Genomic DNA, 21034 nt, shown 5'->3' on the forward strand with positions numbered 1-21034 from the left:
AATTAACTTATTTTATAGGTACAGTTATAAATAAACTTAAAATAAATTGAGTACAGATACATTTAAGTAAAATACAACCTAATATTTTATATTATTGAATGTTCTATAATGGCTATATTTTAAAATTTATTTTATCTAAAGGACTTGACTGATAATGAATCAACGTTCATCACAAGAGACTTTGATAAGTAAGTAATTTTCCATAGTTTCTCAGATATCTTATTTTAACCTAAAATTATCACCCAGGATAAATAAATATATAAATATTTAATACAGGTGTTCATTTTATTTCCTTTGATTTTTAAGAACTATTTTACTTAAACACTTTCTTTTACAGGGTTGTTTACAATAGCACTATTTTTTTTCAAAATTACTAAGTTGTTCATGACTGAATTTTATAATAAAATTTACAACACCCTTCACCAATGTATATTTCCTGACAAGAGTCCTAATTTCTTCTTCTTCTTCTTTTCTTCTTCTTCTTCTTCTTCTTCTTCTTCTTCTTCTTCTTCTTCTTCTTCTTCTTCTTCTTCTTCTTCTTCTTCTTCTTCTTCTTCTTCTTCTTCTTCTTCTTCTTCTTCTTCTTCTTCTTCCTCTTCATCTTCCTCCTCCTCCTTCTCCTCTCCTCCTCCTTCTCCTCCTCCTCCTTCCTTCCTCCTCTTCCTTCTTCTTCTCCTCCTTCTCTTCCTCCTCCTCCTCTTTCTCTTCCTCCTCCTTCTTCTTCACATCCTCCTCCTTCTTCTTCCTCCTCATCTTTTTCTTCTTACTACTTTCTTCTTCTCCTCTTCTTCATCACCTTCTCCTCCTCCTTTTCCCTTTTTAATTTTTATCTTATACATACTTTAGAGATTATTTCTATAATTTGTTAAATGTACTAATTTTATGTTACATACAAAGGAGATAACCTAATCTTTTTGCATTGTATATTATAGAAAAACTCAATATGTTTTTGCTATTTTAATAGATTAATTTAAAAAGCATCACTATTTACAATTGTATGCTAACCTTTATATGATAATTTTACAGGGAAAAATGAGTAACCACAATTTAATTTTTAAAATTAAAATTTTTTTAAATTTTTTAAAATTAAAATTTGCTATGAGTAAAATTAATTTCAGAATATTGGTAGATTGTGGATTCAAAAATAACTAGGCAGAACTTGTTTTTTGGTATTCTACCACATGCTTGAAAAATCATCTGGGATGAATATGTGTGTGTTATTTGTGTTTGTGTAAACATGCATACCTGTAAAAGAGAGACAGAGAAACAGAGAGGAACAAAGAACGGAAAGAGAGACAGTTACAAAGACAGGGACACAACAAATCAAGTAGTTAGAAAAAGACCATTAAAGAAACGGAGTATAACGTATTAAATTTGGGGGGCTTGAGCAGTAATGCAAGCAGTAGGGTGTTTGCCTTGCATACACTAACCTAGGATGAACCCCAGTTAGATCCCCCAACGTCAGATATGGTCCGCAAAGCCGCAAGCGATTTCTGAGTGCGTAACCAGTAGTAACCCCTGAGTGTCACTGGATGTGCCCTCCCTCAAGTATAACAAGAATAAAAGTATTAAATTGGATAGTGTGTTTATAATTGGACTTAGAATATATGGCTAATACAGAATTGAGAAGTTAAGAAGCTAGGAAAACTGTATAGTCATATAAAATAAAAATTGGATTTTTACTTCACACAATGATCAAAGGTTAATTCAAAATGTTTAAAAGTGATACCTGTCTCAATGCAGGCAGAGGGGAGGGAGGAGATGGGGGCATTGGTGGTGGGAATGTTGACTAGTGAATGGGGGTATTGTTTTATGATTGAAATTCAATTACAAACATGTTTGTAATCATGGTGCTTAAATAAAGATAATATTAAAAATAAAATAAAATACTTTACTTTGGGAATGAACAAATGAGTAACTCTTTTAAGTATGTAATATATTTAGACTGAACTAAATTTTTCAAATCTATTAGTTATAAAAAGTAGGATAATGCTAATGTTATATTCAGTAGAGATGATATTTTTTTCATTTCTAGGCATCAAAATTTGAAACTTAGGAAAATATTGAGTTTGAAATTATAGAACATAAAATATTAATACACTAATTATTTGTAAACAAAAATAATAAAATGAGTTAATATTCAAGGACTAAGTTTTACTGCAAAGTTTGGAAGTAAAATTCTTTAAGGGTGTATTTATATTAATTCAGTTATAACATGCATAAATACTGAAAATTATTCATTTTACTTTTATGCTTATCATTAAATTTAAAATTTGTATCTTTAGTTAAAAGACAAATATACACACAGTAATGGCATGAATTTAGCATGTATATAGACACATAGCACTTACAGAAGGTAACTGGAAAATAATAATTCTTAAGTTTCCATCTATATTGCCCAAACTGTGATGTCTGATAGGCAGAAAATCATTTAAGAAGAACTCTGAGTCCCTCCCTCTCTCTCTTTTACTTTCTTTTGTATGAAGATGAAATAGGTTGTTGTCTGATAAAGGACTTTACAGCTGATCAATCATATGGAGGGAAAAAAGTGCTTAATGTGGTTTTGAAGCACTTTCAGTAGCTGAATTTATTTGTAGAGAATAACACATGACCTTTCTATTTTTTTCAAGGAGGGAATTTACTGGTGGGACATAAAATGTTTAAATAAAGAAATGTCAAACTCTTACCATTTATGTTCCTAAAAGCTAAAATAACTTCAACTTATGCATCAAAATGATGTAAGACAAAAAATCTTTACCAATTTGCACCCCCTGGAAATATTCACGGTACCAATGCGTTTACAAGATGCTAAATCATGTACTTTAAAAAAACAGATGGAAATGGGAAATCATTTTCTAATGCTTTTGAATCCACTTCCAAGACTAATATGTATACTCCCTGAACCTTTGTATATCAATTCAGCTATTAATGAGTGTTGGCATGCCATCACTCAAATCAGTTTATTGCGCTGCTTCTGACTGCTTTAGCTGTATCTTGGAAATGCAAAGAGAATCAGTAATTTAGAAGTAATTTTGCCTGAATAATTTTCCACAGTCCTTCTCAAGCTATGGTTTCAAGTAAATATATGAATTCCTACTTGAGATGTATTGCAACATTATTCTGTTCACCAAAATGAAGAGGAAAACAATTATTTCAGCTTATGGCAGTAAGGTGCTGTGACTAAAGTCATCAGAGTTGCATAATGCTAGATTGAAGTAGTGCTCAATAAACATACATGAAGTAATAACTGAAGTTTATTTAGGTCACTAATACTTAAAAACACTTGATAAAATTTTTCAATATCTGGGCTTACTCTTCATAATGTACTTAAGTTTTATAAGTGTATCTTGAAATTTTACTTGTACATTGCAATCTATTTTAAGTAAAAGCAGAAATAAAACTTAATAAAACTTAATAAAACTTAATAAAACTAGTCATTTATTATTTTCTTTTAATTATGCATGACTATTTATTTAGCATTTGTGTACACATTGGTAAATTGTAATCGATCCACCAAAGGTTGATTATCTTGTTTATATGGCAAAGCTGGAAAATACACTATTGAAGAAAATATCTTATCTTCTATCAAGATAGAAAGAATGAATAAGTGAATTAAATTAGTATATATAAGGCTGGAGATAGACATATTGTAGAGACAGAGACTAGCAGATACTTTCCAGATTGTCTCTTCATTAACATGACAAATGTCCAGTTCAACTTCCTGACTTCCAGCCAGCCACAATAATAAAAAGTAAGTCCACTCATTTCAGGAACACTTTGTACCAAAATCCAGAGCATTAACAGCCAAAAAGTCAAGACCAAAGTTCCATATGCTAATGACTGGAGATAACTATGTTCAACATTCCTCTAAACAATCAACACTTTTGTTTTCTTTCTATTTCTGCAATTATTGTACTGAATTGTTATGTTTCTTGATCTTACTGCAGCTGAGCAATAGTTATTCCATAATTCATATTTTTATAAATTATAAATATATTACAAATAAAAAATTAAAAAAAAATTATAAATATATTATAAGTACAGATATTTTTTGATATTTTTTGCCTACTCAAAAGTAATCACAAGAATAATTTCTATTTCTCATAGTTTTCTGTAGCATGATGGTACTTCTCTATCAATAAATGGATATTTTTTTCTTTTTTGAATCAGAGTCTGGAAGTGGGGTGAATAGCTTAGTAGTCTATGATGACATGATTTCACTTCCATTCTCTGTGTTAATTGATCTGGTAAAGTCTTTTTCTCTTGGAATGTATGCTCTAATCAGTGACTAATGGAAATTCTGAAGACCATGAGATCTTTTTATTGAACAGATGGCAATTCAAAATTCATAAAATGTTAGCGGTTCCAACAACTAAATTGTATTTTGTTGGAAAGTGTAAAGAAATAATCAGGGACTTCCAGGATTAAATATCAGCCTAGTAGATCAATACCAGGAATATATATATATAATATATATAATAATATATATAATACCAGGAATTTCTAGGATCACCCCCAAAAGTGCTGGAGACTTCCAGAGCTATGCACTTGGGTGCTTAGTAGCCAATAGGATGTTTCATTATAGAATAACTGTCTGAGTGTTCTTTTGTTGAAGAAAAAAATTTAAAAATAAGTTAGCCACCAAACCACCAAAAAAAATTATTATAATAAAACATGATGATAGCATTTACTTGGAGTTTCTAAAATATAATAGCATTCTCAAGTTTTTAATTTAATATGAAAAGCAAGTGATATATGTCAAATTTTATACATATTTTGAACTAAATTAAATGAAAGCCAGATATAATAATAGCATTTGAGCATAGAGATAATTCTGTTGATGGATCAATTTGTTAAATCATTCATTTAACCTGGTTTATGTAACACCTATTTTTAATTTCTATTTTTTCGAGGCCCCATTTTTGACTTATGAAATGTTCATCAATTGCCAGGTATGATCCCTAGACTCAAAATCATAATTATAGTGAATAAATTAGAATACAGTTAGGTGGAGAAGAAAATATCAACTACTAAAATTTTTTTGAGCCATGAAATGTTATGGGAAACAATTGAGAAATTTATTTTAAACGTAATTTATCTTTGTAATTAAATAACTTTCACTGATTGCCTGAGTAAAATAATGCATCTACTAACAAATAATTTCCCTGAAAACAAAAAGACACCAATGTGAGCAGATATTCCTTATAAACTTGTGTGTATATGTATATGTTTATGTATAAATTTAAAAATATAAATATGTCCATTTATAAAAGAGAACTCTAATATGAAATGTGTATCTAATGCAATCTATACATTTGTACTGTATTAAAATTATATTTAAAGAAATTTTTTTTTGGTTTTTGGGTCACACCAGGCAGCGTTGAGGAGTTATTCCTGGCTCCATGCTCAGGAATCACTCCTGGCAGGCACAGGGGACCATGTGGAATGCCGGATTCTAACAACTGACCTTCTGCGTGCAAGGCAAATGCCTTACCTCCATTCTATCACTCCGGCCCATATAATTCCTGAATTTTATGTAATTTCAAGTATTCCAAATGGTTCAGATATAAGAACCAGAGAACAGAAAATTGTAAAATGAAAAAAGTATTATTAGAAACATTTCAAATTTTTATACCATTACACTTGATATACACAAAATACACTAAAACTTTTCTTTTTTAATTTTTTTACTATAACTTTTCTTGAAGTTGAAATATTTTATAAAAATAATTACATGTATATTATAAAGAAATATTAAATATGATCATTTGAAGAAACAAGATTGTTGAACTACTAAAAATTTATAGAACTGTTATTTAAATGCAATACAAGGTTTGAAAATTTTATTTACTATACCAAAATTTCTATTATATAGGCGGTAATAAATATCACATAACATTCTTCATTACAGGGTTCTCTCAAAACTATGTGGAAAAAATGACAAAATTATTCAAACATAGATATAATATGCCCTTGAATATCCTAATAAAATAATTCAAGAATAAATTTTCTTCACCTGTTCAATTACTAGAATAAGTATATTTCTCTACATAAATTATGTTGTAATAATGTAATTTATTTATTTTAAAATTTTGCCTCTGGCATGAAACAATTAAAAATAAAGAGTAATTAAAAATATCACTAATAAGGAATGTACAAAGAAAGTTTAATTCTGAAGAGAGCTGGTATAATACATTTGCTACCTTAATGAAGCTCACGACAAAGCATAGTGAGTGCAGCTCGAGAAATAACTACTCTAACAACTACCATGACAATGTTAATGAGTGAGAGATGTAGAATGCCTGTCTCAAATACAGGCAGGAGGTGGAGAAGGAGATAGGTGGGGGTCATTGATGGTGGGAATGTTGCACAGGTTAATTGGGGGTTTTCTTTTTATGACTGCAACCCCAATCATATTTGTAATCACTGTGTATAAATAAAGATATTATTTAAAAAAGAGAGAAAAAGAAGATAACAGTATTGGAACCAGAGAGATAGCACAGGAGGTAGGCCATTTGCCCTACATGCAGCCAACCCTGGACAGATGGTTGTTTGATTCCCAGCATCTCATATTGTCCCTTGAGCCTGCCAGGGCAATTTCAGTACTCAGAGCCAGGAGTGACCCCTAGTGCTTCCGGGTGTGACCTAAAAAACAATCAATCAAACAAAAATATATCAGAATAATCTAAATGAATATTAATTACCTCATCACCTTCACATTGTCTTGGATCACAGTCTAACTCAACTCTCAGTGTTTACTTTATCATAGGATTGTGCTGTGTATGTCTAGATTTATTCTCTTTAAATGCAATTTAACAACGTAATGTTTTCTTTGCTTAGTTTTAAATTTCCTAGAATCTCTTTACCCAGGCTTTTTGCACTGTAGTGATTTTAAAATTTGGAGAGACATAAAAGCACAGGAAATATGTATAAAGGTTCATCTAGAATTACTTAAAATCAGGAATATAAAATAGTATATTTACTTTGTTATATGAAAAGTTTTATGACTGTTCTAAACTTATTCATTAAAATTTTGTGTATTTGTGTAATCGATTTCCTAAACTATACATAACATTCATAGCAACTATATACTTTAAAAGATAAAATTATTTATATTTTAAAATGTCCATATAACCAATATATTTTTAATAATACTTCTAATATAATTGAAGTTTATGGGACATCGAGAATTAATTTTGCTATCTAATTTTTTAACTATATAAATATTTCTATTACACTCCAGGGGAAATATCAATATTTAATAAAATAAGTTGATTTAGGTGCTAGGTAAAATAGTTCTCATTTGTAATAGATCTTACTAAGTATGAAGTGTTGATATTTAAGATTTTCATAAGTTTTAACATATTTGCATATCAGTAATATAGACCATCATTTTAAAACCATTGACATAAATTGATAGCTTTAATTAAAGTTTTCTTATAATGTATTATAAAAATGATATAAATATGTATATCTACTTTGTATCCTATGTACAGAGATTCAAGTAAAATTTCCCAGGCCACAAAGGGATTAAATGTGGAAAAAATTGGAAAAAATTGTGAATATTGGCCTGCACATCAATTCATGGAAAATGGATGTGAAACCAGAGAAATTGTGTATCTGGTAGGGTGCTTGTATTTTATGTGGAATATTCAGGTTCAGTCTCTGGCATCTCTTGGTGCTTCAGCATATCCTCAGAGTGATCTCTGAGTCCAGAGCCATATTTAAACAGTTAGTACCACCAGATGTTTTTTTCACACATGCGCGCGCGCGCGCGCACACACACACACACACACACACACACACACACACACACACAAGATACTTACACATAGATGAATTATTTTTGTGTGTTTTTGTTTTTGTTGGTTTTTTTTCTTTTGTTTTTTTTCTTTTCTTTTTTTTTTTTTTTTTTTTTTTGCGGGGCCATACCTGGTGACGCTCAGGGGTTACTCCTGGCTATGTGCTCAGAAATCACTCCTTGCTTGGGGGATCATATAGAATGCGGGGGGGGGGGGGGATTGAACCTTGGTCATCCTAGGCTAGGGTAGGCAAGGCAGACTCCTTACTGCATGTGCTTATTTTTAAGAAACACTTTTCTTATTTTCTTAGATGAGAATATTCTTCAATTCATAGTTCCACATGAAAACCAATATCCTTCTTGACTCTTCTGACCAGTCAATCAGAGGAATTTAAGTGATAGCTGTAGTAAAAAGTGAGGAGCTTGAGTTTTCCAGAATTTCAGTCATAGATATAGTAAAAAATAAACATTGTTGATGCCTACTATATATATATTCTTTGTAATAATTCTTATTCTTTCTTTAACCTGAATTGAATATTTCACCTCAGTAAGAAACAAATGCATCCTACTGATTATCTTAATTTATTGCCATTTTCCTCCAATATCTAATGTATTAGAGAACACTATATTAAAATTTAATTGTGCTCATGTGTTTTCACTTTAAAAAATACAACAGGAGATAAAAATAGTATTTCCTCTACATTTTTACTTCAATCATATACTTATTTTGTTACAAATGTGTGAACTTGGTTTATATTAATACATACTTTACATTTGTATTAAAGTATATGAACATAAAAGCAACACCAAGATTCAAAAATTACAATTTATCTCAAAATATTTAAATTGTTTTTGCACTGTTACAGGGTTAAGTGTTTTATAGATATTAAGCTGAACAATTTTGTAAAGAAGAGAAAATTATTTTAGTAAATATATATAAATTTTCCTAAATAGCACATAGAAACAAAACTTTCTATATCTCCTGTGTTTACAAACTGCTAATATGTACATTCATTATCACAGGGAATTATGTAAGCATGCTATCGAGAACTTGCACTGTGAGTTGAGCTGCCTATAATACTTATTAATCTGTCTCTTTATATTCAACCCATCTGTTTATTTCTCTCCATTAATCAGTACATTTAGTTTTATCTGAAGTTCAAATGAGCCAAATCACCAAGAAATTTTCAACAAAGTAGGATATATATTGTCTTCTTTATTTTCCTCTTGACTATGGAAAAATGAATATCAAATTAATCATATATATAATTATAGGAATGTAAGTATCACTAAGACAAATTATGTGTCTCTAGAATTATGCATCTCTAGAGAATGCATTGATTACACAATCTGTTTAGCATTTAACTTAAACCTTTAATTCACAAATTATCTAAATTACTTTTCATTACGGCCACATACTTTGGCTTCAGTCCTACTGTTTGTGCTGCCAAACTCATATACTTAAAACACTTAATTCTTTTAAAGTTCTAAATTTTCAGGATATTTTTAAATGGTTAAAACTTATTTTCCTTCAAATAAGAACTCCTATTTAAAATGGTCTCATATCGATACATGTTAATTAAAATATATATTTATTAATTAGTGCATACAATGAATAGTTATATTATGCCATGTAAGTACTTAAAAGTATTTTAGAACCATTAATTATTCATTAAATTTATTTTTGAATAAAAACAACATAAAATGGACTGTGGTTTCAGATGTTTTATGTTTTAATTAGAGCACAGTAGATTTTTAGATTTTTTTTTTACTTTTTGGGTCACAGGGTTTACTCCTTGTAACTACATTCAGTAATCACTACTGCTTAGGCCTCATGCAAGGCACTCTCCTACTGCACCAATTCCATTGTAAAATTTTTGTTCTTGGGTCACACCTGGCAGTGCTCAGTGGTTACTCCTGGCTCTATATTCAGAAATCACTCCTGGCAGGCTCGGGGGACCATATGGAAATCTGGGATTCAAACCACCGACCTTCTGTATGCAAGGCCTTACCTCCATGCTATCTCTCCGAACCTATACCATTGTAAAACTTTTAAAATAAATTTTTACAGTATCTTAACTATTAATTTATATTAAAGTTATCATAAAATTTTAGTGCATAAAAATCTACCAAATTACTATCTGCTTATTTTTAGTGTAAGTCATTAGGTAATAAGTAATGTGAATCTAAATTGCAATGTTTTATTGCTTTTCTAGAAGAACTAAATAATTCTTATGCTTTCAGATGTGTGATTATCTCACTTCTGAGACAAGTTATAGATGTAAAGAAAATTACTCAATTCTTCTGTATGTTATAGGAAGTAGATTAATAAATTCATTCTACTACATAACAAATTATGATTTTGTTTAGGATTATTTTTCTAGCCTCCAAGTACCTTACTTTCAATCATCATATAATTTTCTTCAGATTATACTAATATTATTGATGTTTAAATGATATGGGATTAACTATATTATTAAGGGAAGATAGTATCCATCTGATCTCTATAAGCCATATTCTTATTGTAGTGATTTATCTTCTAGTTAATTTTGAAATAGAGCAGTAATTTTATACTATGTTAAATAATAGAAAATCTATCATAAAATATTATATTAGATAAATCCTAAATATCTGCAATGATAATTTTATTAGATATTAGAAGTTCGGGAGAAATTCTAAAATGTATTGAGATCTTAAGATTATTGTACATGTAAAATCATGATTTACACAAAAATAATTAAATAGGGAAATTAGAATGGTTCATTTTAAATAAATTTTATTCCAAACTTTAAAAAAGCTTTAAAATTCTAATTCTAAAATTAGAATAAAGTATGATATTAAAAACTCTCAATGTTGCACATTTATTTCCATAAATGTGCAATATTATTTTTCATAGTTTCATAGATCAATGTAATGTAGTCAAACTTCAGGTATCACAACAATGCTTGCCTTTAAGATCATACTCATGTCTGTCTCAAACATCTCATGATTTAGGTGTAAATTCTGTGATATCATACTCTAAATATTACAGACAGATTTTAGGAAGTATATTAGGTATATTATTTTATTTATGTATGGCTTTTTTTGGGTCACACCATGTGAAGCTCAGGGTTTCCTTCTGGTTATGGGAGCAGAAAATGCTCCTGACTCAGGGGACCATATGGGCCACCAGGGATTGAAGCCAGATTCATCCTAGGTGAGCTGCGTGCAAGGCAAATGCCCTACCACAGTGCTATCGCTCTGAACCTTTAGGTAGGTTCTTCTCCTGTTCTTTCTGATAGTAATAAAATAAACTGTTTTAGAAAGAATTTCACCAGGTAGAGAGCACAGAGATAGTTCATTCTGCTTTCTTCCTCCTTTTGTTTCTTTCTCTTTCCTTTCTTTTCTTTCTTTTTTCTTACTTTCTTCTTTCTTCCTTTTTTCTTTTTTATGTTACTTTCTTTCTTTTTCTTTTTCTTTCCTTCTCTTTCTTACTTCTTTCTTGCTCTTTGTTTTATCTTTCTTTCTTTTCTTCTTTCCTTCTTTCTTGCTCTTTGTTTTCTTTCTTCTTTCCTTCTTTCCTTCTTTCTTCCCTTCTTTCTTGCTCTTTGTTTTTTCTTTCATATTTCTTTCTTTCCTTCTTTCTTGCTCTTTGTTTTCTTTCTTTTTCTTTCTTGCTTTCTTTCTTTCTCTTTCTTTCTTTCTTTCTTTCTTTCTTTCTTTCTTTCTTTCTTTCTTTCTTTCTTTCTTTCTTTCTTTCTTTCTTTCTTTCTTTCTTTCTTAATTTATTTCTTTCTTTCTTTCTTTCTTTCTTTCTTTCTTTCTTTCTTTCTTTCTTTCTTTCTTTCTTTCTTTCTTTCTTTCTTTCTTTCTTTCTTCCTTCCATCCTTCCTACTGTATTGACAATTAAAAAACATATTCATTTCTTAGTTTAAAAATAATTATAATTAATTAAAAATTTCAATGTTTGGGCTGGAGAGATAGCATGGAGTTAGGGAGTTTGCCTTGAATGCAGAAGTAGGGTGGTTAGAATCCCAGCATCCCATATGGTTCCCCAAGCTTGCCAGGAGTGATTTCTGAACATAGAGCCATGAGTAATCCCTGAGTGCTGCTGGGTGTGAACCCCCCAAAAATTATTTTTGAATGTTTATCTCATGTGAAAATTTGAAAATCTATAACATCTAATTTGATGCAAAAGTAGAAATGTGGGAAACAGTTATTTAATTTTATCCAATCTCTTCTACTGTATGGAGTTTTTCTGCATTTCACCTTCCAGTTCACTGATTCTGTCCTGTTGGAGAGGCTTTCCATTAAGCTTTTCAATTCAGTTATTGTGTTTTTTCAGATTTGTTATTTCAGTTTGAAGTTTTCTGATTTCAGTCTTTGTGTTCTGTTCAGTTACAGCTATATTTTCTTTGATTTCCATGAGGATCTTCCATATTTCTATTCTAAAGTCCTTATCTGAGAGATTAACCAGATGCGTGGTATTTTGGGGGTCATCGAGCTATCATCTTCATTCTCTGTGCATGGTGTTTGCCTATGAGGTTTCCCCCTTGTCACGCTTTTAGTGTGATTTTGTCTGCGTGTTATGGTGGGCTCATTAGATAGAAAGAGCACACAGCCACTTAGCGAAGTGGAGCAGCTGTGTTCTTCTAGAGCAGGGGTCTCAAACTCACGGCTGCCAGCCGTTGTAGCCCTCCATACAACATTTTGTGGCCCTGCCCTAGAGGAATCTTTTTTTTTTGTTTGTTTTATTTTGTTTTAGTTGTTTGGGTCACACACCCCCAATGTTCAAGGCTTACTACTGACTTTGCACTCAAGGATCACCCCGACTTTGCCTCCTGCGGCTCCCAGGTAAATTGAGTTTGAGACCCTTGCAGAGCCAATCTTTGCTGGGCCTTTCATGGCCCTCTCAGGAGAGTTGCTGGAGACAGAAAAGCAGAGAAACACTCAAAGAAAACAGATCCCCTCAGTGTCTTTAGTTTTTTAGTAATACTTGTTATTTCATTAAAATCATAATTTGAATTAATTTGAAAGGAATTAAGTACATGTCTGTTGCCCTCAAAAACTGTCTATAAGGTCAGAGAAGTTGAATATTTTGTCTGATTAAATATAACACCAAGTGTTATGTTGAAACTAATCAGAAAACAGTAAGTCTACTAGAGCTTACCTCTTATGTAGAAATTTAGTATATCTGTGAACAGATTTTTTCTTAAACATGATAAAAATATGGCATACATTATTCTCAAAAAGTTGTATGTAGAGGTTAAATTAAAGAATCTTTATATTTTTGAGATATGATTATGTGGAACAATGTCATATAGCCTTAATGACATCAGGTATTTAATATATCTTGTTTTCATGCAACTTAGTTATTGAAATAGATGACTATTTATGATTGCTAAATAATGTATATTTCCTTAGCTATCACTTTATATCAAAATCACTACTTACATGACACACTTGAGTATGCTATTGAAAGACAGAATTTTGGTAACCATAATTTCCCATCTCAAATGCTTGTATATTTGTTTCATTGAGTCATGTAACAAAGAAAACAGTATCATTTACTTTTTAGTAGTTGACAAACTCAACTGATTTGTTGGCAAATTTAATGGCTCACTGAAATAATATGCTTCACTTGCCTATAAATATAAATTAACCTGAATATCTATAAAATATGTAGATAAGACATTTCAAATACTAACAACATATTTGAAAGAAAGTCTTGAGTATTTAAATATAAAATAAATTGTTAAAATCACTATGATTACAATAATTAAACCTTACTGATACTTTTAATGGAGCTTGGGACTTAAATATTTTGCCTAGAACGAAGAAAGAAAGACAGAAGATGGGAGGGAGAAATCAGGCAAAGATAAAAAGGAAGAAAAGAAAAACTAAAGGAATAAAGAAAGGCATATAAGAAGCTAACTTTTATAATATTTTTATAAATTTAATCAGAAACTAAACATTTCTGTACATTGCACACTATTGTACACTATCACTTTAAATTCAAATACAAATTTATGTTCTAATAATTAAATGTATTGATATTAACGTATTGCAATAAGAACAGTAAATTCCTTCTCACAGAGTTATGGGGTTAATTATATACATATAATTCCGAACATTTTATACACATAAAATATGAACTTGTATTAAAAATATTAAACCCAGGTGCTATTTTGAAGCATTTTTCTAATCAACAGCTTCATTCTCTATAGCTTCATTTAATTTAATGAGCTGCCCATTTATGATCAGGAGAAATTATAGTCTTTACCGATAGACTAACACATTATCATTGTCTCCTTATGTCACAATTACCCTTATATTTTGTTAAGGTCAATGTCTACCTAAATAGTTATTTTAATGCTATTAAAATTCAATGATATGAAACAACCTTACTTGTTATCATGAGAGTTTAAATGTATTGCTTTCAATTTCAGTCTCTTTCAAATTGTGTGAAAAGTACAGCCAAGAAAAGTGCTTCACTGCTGCCTACATCCACGCAAGAAACTTCTAGATAGCTAATGCTTAGAGAAATATTCAAAAATGCTTCCATGCTGATCTTAGTTCCATTTTCTAGGTGCAAGAAGTCTGCAGCTACTTGTCAATGTTTTATATAATAACATATTAATAAATTGGTATATATCATATGTAATATATATTTGATATAATATACAATTATATATGCAACACATATAATTATGTATAGATATATGTATATTTATATATAAAAACACTAGCAAGTTTTATTTATAACTGCTTTGGATGTGTGTGAGGATCTTTTAGTGAAGAAGAAAAAATAGGGCTCAGTGAAAAGAGATAAGCTAAGGTAAAGTTTTTGAAAGATTGCTTGAACCTTTCAAGGTGGCAAGGTACAAGGCCTCTTCAGTAGCAAATGAAATCTCAGAAACAAGCTGAGAGCTAGGTAAACCCTCAAAACTATTTGTAAAATGTTCAATTATACCATAGAGTTTTTGACAACACAATCCAAATGAGTTTTGTCTTTTCTGTAACAATGGGTTTGTGCTGGAACTCACTTATTTTGAAAATTATATTACTATAGACATGCATTTGATGGTTGGCAAATAGCAGACCCTCAGCAAATTGAATCAGCTGTGTTTGTAAGTTGCAATGTTGTTTTCAAATATAAGAAAAAAAATCTTTAAATAGGACATCAGACATTAGAATGTTGGAGATTATCACATTGTGGGGATAAAAGTATCTGAGTAAATCTGCTGACATTAAAATTTTCTATTTTATGTAGTAAAATTCTAAAAATTGTTAAAATATAAGTAATGAAAGTTTTGGCTTAAATGCTAAATCTACTTTATGATTTTGTCAAAAATATAATTTAAATATCCTTTTCAAATTTTAAGTCTCATTTTCTGCCTGATTTCACCCTTGGTGCGGCTCATCAGCCAGCCTGCCTTCCTGTGAACTTTCCGGGGAGTCTGCCTTCCCCTGAGCCTTCCGTGGAGGTGAGTCGACACGCCCAGAAAGGGAGGAGCCACTGAACTTCGCTGGATCTCAGATGCCAGCACCCTTCTGCCTCTCTACTCTGCTGTCCTGCATTTTCGGCCTGATTTCACCCTTGGTGCAGCTCATCAGCCAGCCTGCCTTCCTGTGAACTTTCCGGGAAGTCTGCCTTCCCGTGAGCCTTCCGTGGAGGTAAGTCGACATGCCAAGAAAGGGAGGAGCCACTGAACTTCACTGGATCTCAGATGCCAGCACCCTTCTGACTCTCTACTCTGCTGTCCTGCATTTTCGGCCTGATTTCATCCTGGGTGCGGCCCATCTGCCAGCCTGCCTTCCTGTGAGCCTTCCTTGGAGGTGAGTCGACACGCCCAGAAAGGGAGAAGCCAGATGAGCACGGTTGCTCCGCTCCCCTTCGCGAGGGTGCACAGCATTTAGCCAATGAATACAATCACAACACGTAGAAAAACACGCAGTACTAGTGTGACAATGGGGAAACAACACGGGCCAGTGCCAGACATAGAGAATGAAGATGGCAACTCTGATGACTTGAACATGACCAACCACCTAGTCAGTCTCTCAGATAAGTAGTTTAGAGTTGCAATATGGAACATGTTCAAAGAACTCAAACAAAGTATAGAAGAGAAAACTAAAAAGAATCAGGAGAATATGAAGATAGAAATGAGAAAACTCCAAACAGAATTTTCAGATCAAATAACAGGTCTGAGAAACTCAGTAGATGAATTGAAGAAAAACATGTTTGAGATTTCCCACAGGTTAACAGCAGCTGAAGATAGAATCAGTACACTGGAAGATGAGATACATAACAATTACATACAGCAGAAGAAATTGGAAAAAAGCCTCAAAGCAAATGATCAAACAATGGAAAAATTACTCAAAGAATGGGAACAGATGAAAATAGAAGTCTATGATAAGCACAACAGAAACAACTTAAGAATCATTGGAGTCCCAGAGACTCAGGAAGAAAATCTCCAGGAAGAATCAACAGTCAAGAACATCATTAAAGAGAAACTACCAGAGATAATGAATACATGTGATCAAATCCTGCATGCCCGAAGAGTGCCAACTAAAAGAGACCCCAGAAAAAACACCCCAAGACACATCCTAGTCACTATGACGAATCCCATAGATAGAGACAGAATTCTGAAAGCAGCAAGATCGAAAAGAGAAATTACATTCAAGGGAACATCCTTGAGATTTACTGCAGACCTGTCACCAGAAACACTCAAGGCCAGAAGGCAGTGGTGGGACATAGTGACAAAACTCAATGAAATAAATGCTTCGCCTAGAATACTGCACCCAGCAAAACTCACTTACAGGTTTGAAGGAACAATACATAGTTTCACAGACAAACAACAGCTCAAAAACTTCACAGACTCAAAACCATTCTTAAAAGAAAAACTGAACGGCATACTTTAAGACAAGGCTTACCAACAGACACACCAAACTTTAATATAAAGATGGCACTAACTCCCAGGACAATTCTTTCTCTCAATGTCAATGGACTAAATGCACCACTTAAGAGACACAGAGTGGCTAAATGAATCAAAAAACTCAATTCAACCTTCTGCTGCCTACAAGAAACGCACCTGAATAGTCAGAACAAACATAGACTCAAAATAAAAGGCTGGAGGAAAATCATCCAAGCAAACAACACCCAAAAAAAAGCAGGAGTGGCCATATTAATATCAGATGATGCAAAATTTATACTTAGGAAAGTTGTAAGGGACAAAGATGGACATTTTGTATTAATCAAGGGATATGTACAGCAGGAAGAAATCACCCTCCTAAACATATATGCACCGAATGAGGGGCCAGCAAAATATTTAATACAACTGTTGACAAATCTGAAAAATAATATCAATAACAACACAATAATTGTGGGAGACCTCAACACGGCATTGTCAACACTAGACAGGTCAACCAGACTGAAACCCAATAAGAATATACTAGACCTGAGGAGAGAAATGGAAGAAAGAGGCCTAGTAGGTATATACAGGACATTCCACCCCCAGAAGCCTGGATACATATTTTTCTCTAATGTACATGGGACATTCTCTAGGATAGACTACATGTTAGCACACAAAACATACCTCCATAATATCAAGAGGATAGAAATTTTGCAGGCTGCCTTTGCTGACCACAAAGCCCTGAAATTATATATAAACTACAAAGAGACACAGAAGAAAAATTTTAACACCTGGAAGTTAAATAGCCTCATACTGAATAATCAGTGGGTCCGAGATGAAATCAAAGAGGAAATCAAAACCTTCCTGAAAACAAATGACAATGGAGACACAAATTATCAGAACCTATGGGACACAGCAAAAGCAGTACTGAGAGGAAAATTTATAGCTTTGCAAGCACACATCAGGAAAGAAGAAGGGGCATACCTGAATAGCTTAATGACGCAGCTCTTTGAATTAGAAAGTGCTCAACAAAAGGATCCAAAAATAGGGAGGCAGAAGGAAATAACAAAGCTGAGAGCAGAAATCAATGAAGTGGAAACCAGAAAAACCATCCAAAAGATCAACGAAAGCAGAAGTTGGTTCTTTGAAAAAATAAACAAGATTGATAGAACACTGGCAAAACTAACAAAGAAAGAAAGAGAGAGAAACTTGATATCTCGTATTAGGAATGAAAAAAGGAGAGATCACTACTGATATGGTAGAGATTCAAAGGGTAATCAGAAACTACTTTGAGAAACTCTATGCCACTAAAAATGAAAACCTGGAAGAAATGGATAAATTTTTGGAATCTTATAATCTTCCACGATTGAATGAAGAGGATGTAGCATATCTAAACACACCCATTACTATTGAGGAAATTAAGAAAGTAATCAAATGTCTGCCCAAAAACAAAAGCCCAGGCCCAGATGGATTTACTAATGAATTCTTTCAAACCTTTCAAGAGGAACTACTACCAATCTTGGCAAGACTCTTTCATGAAATTGAAAAAACAGGAAAACTTCCAAATAGCTTTTATGAAGCCAACATTACCTTGATACCTAAACCAGACAGAGATGTTATGAAAAAAGAAAATTACAGACCAATATCACTGATGAATGCAGATGCAAAGATCTTCAACAAAATCCTGGCAAATAGGATTCAATGCCTCATTAAGAAGATCATCCACTACGATCAAGTAGGTTTCATTCCAGGAATGCAAGGCTGGTTTAACATCCGTAAATCTAGCAACATAATACACAACATCAACAGCAAGAAAAATAAAAATCACATGATCATATCAATCGACGCAGAGAAAGCATTTGACAAGGTCCAACACCCATTCTTGATCAAAACTCTCAGCAAGATGGGAATGGAAGGAACCTTTCTCAATATAGTTAAGGCCATCTACCACAAGCCAGAGGCAAATATTGTCCTCAATGGAGAAAAACTGAAAGCCTTTCCTCTAAATTCTGGCACAAGACAAGGCTGTCCTCTCTCACCACTCCTATTCAACATAGCACTGGAAGTACTCGCTATAGCGATTAGGCAAGAAAAGGATATCAAGCGAATCCAGATATGAAAGGAAGAAGTCAAGCTCTCACTGTTTGCAGATGACATGATACTCTACTTAGAAAACCCCAAAGACTCTACCAAAAAGCTTCTAGAAACAATAGACTCATATAGCAAGGTGGCAGGCTACAAAATTAACACACAAAAAATCAATGGCCTTTCTATACACCAATACTAATAAGGAAGAAATGGACATTAAGAAAACAACTCCATTCACTATAGTGTCACACAAACTCAAATATCTTGGAATTAACTTGACTAAAAATGTGAAGGACCTATATAAGGAAAACTATAAAACTCTGCTCCAAGAAATAAGAGAGGACACGCGGAAATGGAAGCACATACCCTGCTCATGGATTGGCAGGATTAACATCATTAAAATGGCAATACTCCCCAAAGCACTGTACAGATTTAATGCGATCCCCCTAAAGATACCCATGACATTCTTCAAAGAAGTGGACCAGGCACTTTTGAAATTTATTTGGAACAATAAACACCCTCGGATAGCTAAAGCATTCATTGGGAAAAAGAATATGGGAGGATTTACTTTCTCCAACTTTAAACTTTACTATAAAACAATAGTTATCAAAACAGCATGGTATTGGAATAAGGACAGGCCCTCAGATCAGTGGAATAAGCTTGAATACTCAGAGAATGTTCCCCAGACATACAATCACCTAATTTTTGATAAAGGAGCAAAAAATCCTAAATGGAACAAAGAAAGCCTCTTCTACAAGTGGTGTTGGCACAACTGGGTAGCCACTTGCAAAAAATTGAACTTAGACCCCCAGCTATCATCATGTACGAAGGTAAAATCCAAATGGATTAAAGACCTCGATATCAGCCCCAAAACCATAAGATATATAGAACAATACATAGGTAAAACACTCCAGGACATTGAGGCTAAAGGCATCTTCAAGGAAGAAAATGCACTCTCCAAGCAAGTGAAAGCAGAAATTAACAGATGGGAATATATTAAGCTGAGAAGCTTCTGCACCTCAAAGGAAATAGTGCCCAAGATACAAGAGCCACCCACTGAGTGGGAGAAACTATTCACCCAATAACCATCAGATAAGGGGCTAATCTCCAAAATATACAAGGCACTGACAGAACTTTACAAGAAAAAAACATCTAATCCCATCAAAAAATGGGGAGAAGAAATGAACAGACACTTTGACAAAGAAGAAATACAGATGGCCAAAAGACACATGAAAAAGTGCTCCACATCACTAATCATCAGGGAGATGCAAATCAAAACAACGATGAGATACCACCTCACACCACAGAGAATGGCACACATCACAAAGAATGAGAATAAACAGTGTTGGCGGGGATGTGGGGAGAAAGGAACTCTTATCCACTGCTGGTGGGAATGCCGTCTAGTTCAACCTTTATGGAAAGCGATATGGAGATTCCTCCAAAAACTGGAAATCGAGCTCCCATACGATCCTGCTATACCACTCCTAGGAATATACCCTAGGAACACAAAAATACAATACAAAAACCCCTTCCTTACACCTATATTCATTGCAGCACTATTTACCATAGCGAGACTCTGGAAACAACCAAGATGCCCTTCAACAGACGAATGGCTAAAGAAACTGTGGTACATATACACAATGGAATATTATGCAGCTGTCAGGAGAGATGAAATCATGAAATTTTCCTATACATGGATGTACACGGAATCTATTATGCTGAGTGAAATAAGTCAGAGAGAGAGAGAGAAAAATGCAGAATGGTCTCACACATTTATGGGTTTTAAGAAAAATGAAAGACATTCTTGCAATAATAACTTTCAGACACAAAAGAGAAAAGAGCTGGAAGTTCCAGCTCACCTCAGGAAGCTCATCACAAAGAGTGATGAGTTTAGTTGGATAAATAACTACATTTTGAACTTTCCTAATAATGAGAATGTATGAGGGAAATTGAGAACCTGTTTAGAGTACAGGCGGGGGTCGGGTGGGGAGGAGGGAGACTTGGGACATTGGTGATGGGAATGTTGCACTGGTGATGGGTGGTGTAAAAAAAAAAAAAGATCCAACTCCATTTGTTGAATCAAGGACTCTTTTCCTTGAGCCACTGATACCTCCCAAACTCTCAGAGAAAGTTTAGGGATGCACAATTAAAAAAAAATATTTAAGTCTCCAGCACAAAACAATCTACTTTAAAATGCCTATAGTAAAGATTAGTGAAATAATTTTGTATTCTATGTAAAGGACTTCATGCTCAT

Source organism: Suncus etruscus, chromosome 16, assembly GCF_024139225.1.
Source record: "Suncus etruscus isolate mSunEtr1 chromosome 16, mSunEtr1.pri.cur, whole genome shotgun sequence".
Taxonomy (NCBI): domain Eukaryota; kingdom Metazoa; phylum Chordata; class Mammalia; order Eulipotyphla; family Soricidae; genus Suncus; species Suncus etruscus.